Here is a 9857-nt window from a genome sequence, read left to right as displayed (position 1 = left end):
CACACACACACACACACACACACACACACACACACACACACACACACTGATCCAACGCTCTAAAGCAACACAAGTCTTCTTCACACCACATTTGACAAGCCACTACGTCACAGAGTCCAGTCGTTTACACACAACACCGGCTGACGCTTGATGTCCATCTTACTCTTCTTTTGACATTTTAACTGGTTTTCCACAAACACCAGCGTATCTTCAGAGTCTCTCACTTTAAGTTGGATGAGAGACTGAAGCAGAATAACAAAAGAGCTCACTAATGGGTCACTAATGGGTGTAAGTGAAGCGTGGTGGCGGTGGCTAACATGAACGTGTGTTATGAAGTAAGCAGTATACAGAATAATTGAAGTATATGTGAAGTATACAGCATAACTCCCAGGACTAATTTCAATGCTTGTAAAGTTGAGTTTCAACAGAAACACAGATACGTCAGTGACATGTTAGTTAGGTGGTACACTTGAAGTGAGAGAACTCTGATGGCAGAATCCGGTGCAGGGAGACCAAGCAGCTAAAGACATGATGAAGGACGTGTTGTTTTAACTGTGAACACACTGGAATCATTTAAAAACGTGCCCTTTGTCTCCAGGCTGCATTCTCTAGAAAAAGCTCGGTGAACCCTTTAGAACGGGACAGTCCCGGCACCTCCTTTGTTGTCTCAACACGAACACTTCATCCTCACCACAACTAGACGACACCGAGGAGCTAACGCACCAAGTGTAAAAGACGAGGTGGGAATAAGGAATGAAGAGAAAAGAGTCTTCTTATAAAGAGAACATGAAGCAGAAGGTAGACTAAAACAGACATCAAATCACTGAGGAAAGAAAGTGAAAGAAAGAAAGTAAAGAAAGAGAACAATAGACGACAGGCCTCGGAGAGAAGGCAGAATATTTAGTTTGAGGCGAGTGGCGTCATTTTGTAATTGAATGAGATGAAGTGAACTGGTTGACCACTGCAGCTGTGTCTCTGGTGTCTTACTAACCCAAGAAGGCTGCAAATAAAGAAATCATATTCACATATAAAGACAGTGAAACAGTAAAAGATATCAAGTTAGAATGAAAGTAAAGAAGCAGAACAAATAAACATCACACACTAAATGTGTAGAAAAGAAACAAAGAGAGTAAGTAAGAGCATGAAGTGGGAGCTGGTTTGACGAGGTGTGGTTCACAGCCTATAGGATGGAAATGATCTAATGCTACATGATGCATCGCCCCACCTACCCCCGCCACCCCCACACACACACACACACACACACAGTCCATGTCCAGACAAGACAGGCAGGCCCCCACAGGCTCCAATGCAACGATCAGGGGCCCGTACAACAAGCCAATCAGAGAAATAAGAAGGAAAGGGGGGTGGATAAGAGACAGAAAGAGAGAGAGAGAGAGAGACAGACAGAGAGAGAGACAGAGAGAGATTATTGCAAAATAAACAGGACAATAGTACATGCAATAAACTAGAGGAAGGTAAAATATAATGAAAAGCGAAGAGAGAAAAAGAGGAAGAATAGGTCCGTGTTGTGGCCTCACTCTGACCTACTGACACATAACTGACTGAGGAGGAAGAGGAGGAGGAGGAAGAGGAGGAGGAAGAAGAGGCTGTTTACTTCTGTCTAGTCGAGTTTTTAAATAATCACAATGTGAAGTTCAACCACTTTCCAGAAAACCAGTGAGGATATCAGACATGTTTTTGAAAGACTGGTGAATATGGTAGTCTCTCTGCCATTCAGGGATGATTTACTGGCATTATGCAACACAGGGGTTGCACAACAAAGTGCAGTTATAGCCCATTTTCAACAGAAAGAAAAACGTGACGAAGCAAGACTGCACTACTGAAGTGATAACAGCAGTCTCTGGTCAGATAACTGCATCTTAATATTAAAAATTCAACATCAGGAAAACATTGTTCGTCAAATTTGACTGTGTTTGAGCACCAAGCATCATTGATTTAAACATAGAGTCCACCTCCTCTCGTCCAGCACCCTGTCCCGTACCCCGTCCAGCACCCTCACCATGCAGAATGCATTGAATGGTGACAGACTACGTCATCATAACACAGCACTTTGAACTTTGCTACTCTTGCTGCGAAAGGATTGTGGGTCAGAATAGCCAGAAAATCATGTTGGCTTGCGTACTGCAAAGTGCGACCGCATGCAGTGGAACATCCTGGTATTTTTGGCACGCTGCGTTTGACATACCATGTATGGGAACATCCTAAATCTTTTCTTCTGGCTTACTAAACAGTCTGGTAGGATGCCTGTTGGAACGCTCAGTCCACTTTCGGTGGCGTTTCCTCTGTCTGGGTGGTCGGGAAGACGCCGTGGGCGGTGAACCTGTCGAGGTCGCTTCCTTCTCCAAGGATGAGTGTATCTCTGTCATTTGCCATACACGCTCCAGTAATAAAGACAAGAGGAAGAGGAGAGCAGAGAGTCTGTCCATCTAAATAATCTGTGCGTCAGTCATCGTGTGGGACAGGTGAAGCTGAGTGAGAGGAAACACGAAGGCAAGCTGTCAGGAAACCCGTCAGCAGGTGATTTACTGCTCTGATCTGGGTATTTAGACAATAGGCTGTTTTAAACAAACATGGCCGACAAACATCCGATTCTCTCAAAAGCAAAGTGGTTACGGTCAGTTTTCTGCAGCGAGCGGATTTCTTAAAGCTCAGGTAAATAAATAAAAACCTGGTTTCTGTCAATCAAAGAGAGACGAAAGTATCTGTGATCCACGCAGGGATGAGATCGTTGGGATCTCAGTGGTTCTTTTAAGTTCATAAAGAATGAAGAACACCGATATCGATCCATCTTCCCCTCCGCTGTCGTTAAAATCTCGTTAGCTTGGCTTACCTACAGATCTTATTTCAGGCATCTAACCAAAAACATGTTCAAAAAACACAAATCCAGGAACCGGAGGGGCCGGGCTCTATAATCCAACACAGCTACTAGAACAAATATCCACATAACTAAATAAAGATTCGACATTTAGGGGGCAGCCCTACTGTTTATACTGGTGGTTAAAACCAAAACCAACTGGTCAGACCAGGCTCACCTGACACATCACTCCTCTCTCACAGTAGAAACCAAGAGACAATATTACAGACTACAGAACACTCCTTCATGGAAACCAGAGGACGCTGCAGGTCAACACAGATTTGATCGACGACGTCTTGGATGCTCGGATTAAAAGAAACGACCAAAGCTGTGAAAACGGGTTAAAAGTGGAAACTGGACCACAATCTGAATTCCACAGGACATAGTGTAGTAAAGAGATGCACTTCTTCTGAAGGAGTCTCCAGAGAGCGTCGACTAACAGGGAGGTTCCTGTGAGTCACAATAGAAGACAGGAACACCTTCTCATAGCAGACAGGACACCTGGTCAACATATAGAACACTATAAAGAACTCGTGTGTGTGTGTGTGTGTGTGTGTGTGTGTGTGTGTGTGTGTGTGTTTGCAGCAGTGTCGGCGTAAAGTAGGTCTTTTCCTCTCTGGTCATTATTTATTTATACTGTGTAATGTTTTAAACAGCAGCCAAGACGAGTGTGTGTGTGTGTTGGGAAGCACCTGCTTGACGATGAGTTGAACGTGTGACACTGTGTGTGTGCGTGTGTGTGCAGGAAAAGGAGTCACCATCATCCTCACGGCTTCCTCAGAGTAAAGCGCTCTTCACGACGTCTGACCTCATTGAAACCAGCTCGGCCAAACAAACCCAGGTGGTGTCATTAGGTAAGAGATGCTGCTGCTGCAACACAAAACCCTCAGTTAGGGTGTTAGTCCTCTGCACGCTGATGAATTTTTAGGTTTTAGACGCTCATAAAAGTCTCAATATTTTTTACTTTTCAGCGCCGAGTCGCACCGCTCGTCAATATCACACTTGGCCGAGGCAGCCAATCAGACAGAGCAAGAGGCGGGCTTTACTACTTTACCACTGACTTCCTGTTTTGATGCCGGTGGATGTGTTGGGAACGGACAGAGGCAGACGAAAGGTTGATGTTGGCGTTGTTTTAATTACGATGAACTGAGCATTGAATCCATGTTTTCCCAGTTAATCATATCTGATCTCCTGGTCACTGCCGCTCCACAGGCTCATCAGCCGTGCATCAGACGACAAAGAACAGAAAGTAAGAAGATAAACGAGTAAGAACTCCTTGTTTCTTGTTAAAAACATATCAAACAATATGTCCCGTCTACCAGAGGGAGGAGGTTGTACTCTGCCCCAAAAAAATGTCAAACATCATAACTTTAATGTTTAGATTTTATTTCAATAGAAGTAAAACTATGGGATCCCCCGGTAAGTCCGTCCGTCCATCCGTCCGGGCTACTTGTGGACATATTTGTGCTTTGGGATGAGGAAAGAGGCCCGATGATGTGTTTTTATTGTCTGGTCTTTTTTCCCCGCAGTGGGGGAGGTTTCCTCGGAGGAACCCGGCTGCTGTATGAATGGAGAACAATTCTTTGCTATCCTTTACCTACCCCCCCCCTCTCTCCCTCCCTCCTCCCTTACCACTTCCTCTCGAGTCTCTCATCAACATCCCCTCGTCTCCCCTGCTGCAGTAGTAGCTGGTGGTTGGGGGTCTGGTTTGTAGGCTACCTGTGGAAGTGTACGCAGCGCTCCAGTGTTGGGGAGGTCTCTGACTGAGGCCGTCGCAGCTATGCAGGGAATGTGAGCCTCCGCTCTGCCCACAACTCTATTTAAGGAAATAGCAGTCAGGGGCCCATCAGACGCTCTCCCCTGCCTTCCACTTCTCTGTCCGTCTCTCTCTCTCTGCTCACCCCCCCCCTCCTTCCTTTAACAAGAATGATAATTATTTTCCTTTGTGGAGGAAAGGTTTATTTCCATACCTGCTGAGAGGAAGAAGAAGAACACACACACGAGCACAGTGATGTATTGGTCGTGTGGTTCTGGTAATTGTTGCCTTAATAGGGATGTCTTTGTAAACTATTAAATGTGTGCGGTCTGCCAAACAACAACAACAACAAACAAGCCAGTTAAAGAGATGAGAAGTTTAAAAGAGGGGAAAGTTTCTGTCTACTAGAAGAAGGTATTCAGGCCTCTTTCACTTTCACCTTTTTTTAAATACTTTGCAATGGAAGCGGCGCGTTTGACGCCGCGCCACAAACGCCGTCTTTAATTAGTTTTAAAACGGCCATCTTTGTCATTTAAAAAGCAACAATATACGTGATAATAAAGTGCTTTCTTTTTTCTGCACTCAAATTAAGATGAATATATATATATATATATATATATATATATATAGCTAGCTCAAAAAAATAAAGGGAACACTTAAACAACACAATGTAACTCCAAGTCAATCACACTTCTGTGAAATCAAACTGCCCACTTAGGAAGCAACACTGACAATCACTTTCACATGCTGTTGTGCAAATGGAATAGACAACAGGTGGAAATTATAGGCAATTAGCAAGACAGACACCCACAATAAAGGAGTGGTTCTGCAGGTAGTGACCACAGACCACTTCTCAGTTCCTATGCTTTCTGGCTGAAGTTTTGGTCACTTTTGAATGCTGGCGGTGCTTTCACTCTAGTGGTAGCGTGAGACGGAGTCTACAACCCACACAAGTGGCTCAGGTAGTGCAGCTCATCCAGGATGGCACCAATGCGAGCTGTGGCAAGAAGGTTTGCGGTGTCTGTCAGCGTAGTGTCCAGAGCATGGAGGCGCTACCAGGAGACAGGCCAGTACATCAGGAGATGTGGAGGAGGCCGTAGGAGGGCAACAACCCAGCAGCAGGACCGCTACCTCCACCTTTGTGCAAGGAGGAACAGCAGGAGCACTGCCAGAGCCCTGCAAAATGACCTCCAGCAAACGGTCTGCTCAAACGGTCAGAAACAGACTCCATGAGGGTGGTATGAGGGCCTGACGTCCACAGGTGGGGGTTGAGCTTACAGCCCAACACCGGGCAGGCATTTGCCAGAGAACACCAAGATTGGCAACTTCGCCACTGGCGCCCTGTGCTCTTCGCAGATGAAAGCAGGTTCACACTGAGCACATGTGACAGACGTGACAGAGTCTGGAGACGCCGTGGAGAACGTTCTGCTGCCTGCAACATCCTCCAGCATGACCGGTTTGGCGGTGGGTCAGTAATGGTGTGGGGTGGCATTTCTTTGGAGGGCCGCACAGCCCTCCATGTGCTCGCCAGAGGTAGCCTGACTGCCATTAGGTACCGAGATGAGCTCCTCAGACCCCTTGTGAGACCATATGCCGGTGCGGTTGGCCCTGGGTTCCTCCTAATGTAAGACAATGCTAGACCTCATGTGGCTGGAGTGTGTCAGCAGTTCCTGCAAGACGAAGGCATTGATGCTATGGACTGGCCCGCCCGTTCCCCAGACCTGAATCCAATTGAGCACATCTGGGACATCATGTCTCGCTCCATCCACCAACGCCACGTTGCACCACAGACTGTCCAGGAGTTGGCGGATGCTTTAGTCCAGGTCTGGGAGGAGATCCCTCAGGAGACCATCCGCCACCTCATCAGGAGCATGCCCAGGCGTTGGACTTGCTGGTGTGTTTTGGATCATTGTCCTGCTGCAGAACCCAAGTGCGCTTCAGCATGAGGTCACGAACAGATGGCCGGACATTCTCCTTCAGGATTTTTTGGTAGACAGCAGAATTCATGGTTCCATTTACCACAGCAAGTCTTCCAGGTCCTGAAGCAGCAAAACAGCCCCAGACCATCACACTACCACCACCATATTTTACTGTTGGTATGATGTTCCTTTTCTGAAATGCCGTGTTACTTTTACGCCAGATGTAACGGGACATACACCTTCCAAAAAGATCAACTTTTGTCTCGTCAGTCCACAGAGTATTTTCCCAAAAGTCTTGGGGATCATCAAGATGTTTTCTGGCAAAACTGAGACGAGCCTTTATGTTCTTTTTGCTCAGCAGTGGTTTTCGTCTTGGAACTCTGCCATGCAGGCCATTTTTGCCCAGTCTCTTTCTTATGGTGGAGTCATGAACACTGACCTTAATTGAGGCAAGTGAGGCCTGCAGTTCTTTGGATGTTGTTCTGGGGTCTTTTGTGACCTCTTGGATGAGTCGTCGCTGCGCTCTTGGGGTAATTTTGGTCAGCCGGCCACTCCTGGGAAGGTTCACCACTCTTCCATGTTTTCACCATTTGTGGATAATGGCTCTCACTGTGGTTCGCTGGAGTCCCAAAGCTTTAGAAATGGCTTTGTAACCTTTTCCAGACTGATAGATCTCAATTACTTTGTTTCTCATTTGTTCCTGAATTTCTTTGGATCGCAGCATGATGTCTAGCTTTTGAGGATCTTTTGGTCTACCTCACTTTGTCAGGCAGGTCCTATTTAAGTGATTTCTTGATTGAGAACAGGTGTGGCAGTAATCAGGCCTGGGTGTGGCTAGAGAAATTGAACTCAGCTTTCCAAAGATGTGATAAACCACAGTTAATTTATGTTTTAACAGGGGGGGGGGCAATCACTTTTTCACACAGGGCCATGTAGGTTTGGATTTTTTTCTTCCCCTTAATAATAAAAACCTTCATTTAAAAACTGCATTTTGTGTTTACTTGTGTTATCTTTGTCTAATATTTAAATTTGTTTGATGATCTGAAACATTTAAGTGTGACAAACATGCAAAAAAATAAGAAATCAGGAAGGGGGCAAACACTTTTTCACACAACTGTATGTTGGGAATAACAGCCTCAAAAAGGGGGCACCAATATGTTGGGAACGTAAAGGAGCGTGTTTGGGTTATCAGCATCTAAGAAACTAAATTCTTGACATCAATAGAATTATTAATGTCAGTAACAATTATTAATGATTATTAATAATAACGGGGCACCACCCTGCGAACAGGGACCAATAACCAAACGATAAAACTAAGTCTCATAATTAGTGTTCACTCACAATGTCAACAGTCTGAGTACTATTACACATTCAGAGTGAAAGTGAAGGTTTAAGTTCGAGCACAGACCACATATACAGCTATTATCACAATACACAAAGTAATCACAGACAGCTGCTCTTTAAAATATAACAGAGTTTATTACGTTCTAATACTAATGATCTAGTCAACTAATATCTAAACTAACAACAACTATACATTCATGAGCACGCTATCTAAAATCAACAGACGATCGAAAAGAGGGGGGGGGGGGTGTGTGTGTGTGTGTGTGTGTGTGTGTAGGGGGAGGAGCGAGGGAACAGCTCAACGACGTATGACGTAGTTGGGACGTGGTGACATCTCTCATGCGCGAGACTCAAAATGGCAGATAGCCAACAGGAGACCTGGCGGTGCCGGTAGCCGTTTAGCACGTAGCTACATTAGCTCAAAGCTATATGTGTGTGTGTGTGTGTGTGTGTGTGTGTGTGTGTGTGTGTGTGTGTGGGGATTAGTAAAAGAGAAGGGAAAGGAACAAAACAAAATGAAATAAAACAAGAGATTAAGATCCTTCGCGCCGCGCTGGAGTCCGGAAGATTGCTCTCTCAGCCAGGGGAGCAAGAACCGCGACTCTTTGTCTCAGCCGGCGGTTCTGACCTCCTGAACTGATGAGAAGCAACTTCGACCTCACTGCGGCTGTCTCGACACGAATCACGGTAGCATAGAATACACGGTAACTTCTACACAACACTAGCAATTTCAGGGATCGCCAGTGTCGGTGATCATAAAGCATACACCACGTTATAAAAACGAACAGTACTTTAAGCACACAAACAAGATAAAATAAACACAAATGATCTCTCTCTAACTCTGCCCAGACTCTATTTCGCCTTACGGTACGATGCAATCGTGGTGACTGAGGGGGGGGGGGGGGGTCTTCTGAGGGGTTCTTCTGAGCTTCGTTGGGCCCAGGCAGCGCGGCTGCGGGCCGCGGGAGGTGTTCTCTCGGTAGGAGAGAATCGCTGTCGTCTGGATCAGGGATTTTCGCGTCCTTATGTCCGGAGCAAACGAGGCGCTTGGTGGAGAGTGGAAGTTCTCTCTCTCTCTCTTTCTGAAGAAGTCTTGTTTCTTCACTTCTGCAGGAATAAAAGGGTTCGCTTCATGGATACGAACAAAGATAAAATAGACAGTTTGGTGAATTCGGCCAGCGAATATAAACTGTTAGACCTAGGATTTGGTTGAAAAGGGAAACAACGTTGGTGTGCTCCCTAGCTCAACGGAGGTCAAAGGGAAAAAGCATTGAGGTGGGGGTTGCAGGTAGTTTTGTAGAACAGTGGCTGAACCACAGGGGTCCTGGGGTGTCTTGGCCCTCGGCCAATTAGATTGCAGCACTGCTTTCAGGTGACTTCAGGGAAGCATAGTTTTTTGGGGGAGCAGGGTCGTCTTACCGGAGGTTCCGCCTCGGCATCCCTGCTCTCGTCCAATGAGAGCAGGGATGCATTTGGGGGGAGGAAACCCCAATGTGAATTTCTTCAGAGCTGGGGGTTTGGTGCTCATCAAACTACAATCAGGATGAAACCTTTGCTTGCAAAAGGGAAGGCCTGACTCTTTGTTCCACAGCACATGTCGAAGCTAGATAGATAGATAGATAGATAGATAGATAGATCTCATCAGACAAAAGACAGCTTTTCCAACATGACATCCATCAGAACCAAACAGATGTTTTAGTCTGAATACTGGTGGAAACGTTCTCACAGATATCAGAATAACTGTTTTTATACTGACCTTCTAAACCTGCTGTGTAGGAATCAAAACAGAAACTTCAACTCATGGACAGATAATGAACAACAAATATAGCAACCACACTAACTGGTTTGACCACACCAGTATGTCTACTGTCTACAGCCCAGTCAGTCTGCCAGGCTACGCTGGTCACTGCTGCAGAGTGTGTGTGTGTGTGTGTGTGTGTGTGTGTGTGTGTGTGTGTGTGTG

The 9857-nt window shown here is 45.8% G+C and overlaps 1 protein-coding gene across 1 annotated transcript in view; it reads right to left on the bottom strand.

Annotated features, from left to right (window-relative positions):
* The window catches only part of samd4a (sterile alpha motif domain containing 4A), a 61803-nt gene that overhangs the window by 43654 nt on the left and 8292 nt on the right, over positions 1-9857 (bottom strand). The gene's annotated exons all lie outside the window — the stretch shown is intronic.

This window comes from Anarrhichthys ocellatus, unplaced genomic scaffold (assembly GCF_004355925.1).
Source record: "Anarrhichthys ocellatus isolate YVR2014 unplaced genomic scaffold, GSC_Weel_1.0 scaffold8, whole genome shotgun sequence".
In the NCBI taxonomy this organism is placed as follows: Eukaryota; Metazoa; Chordata; class Actinopteri; order Perciformes; family Anarhichadidae; genus Anarrhichthys; species Anarrhichthys ocellatus.
Note: the sequence above shows the minus strand (reverse complement) of the source record. Positions and strands in the feature narration are given on the sequence as shown.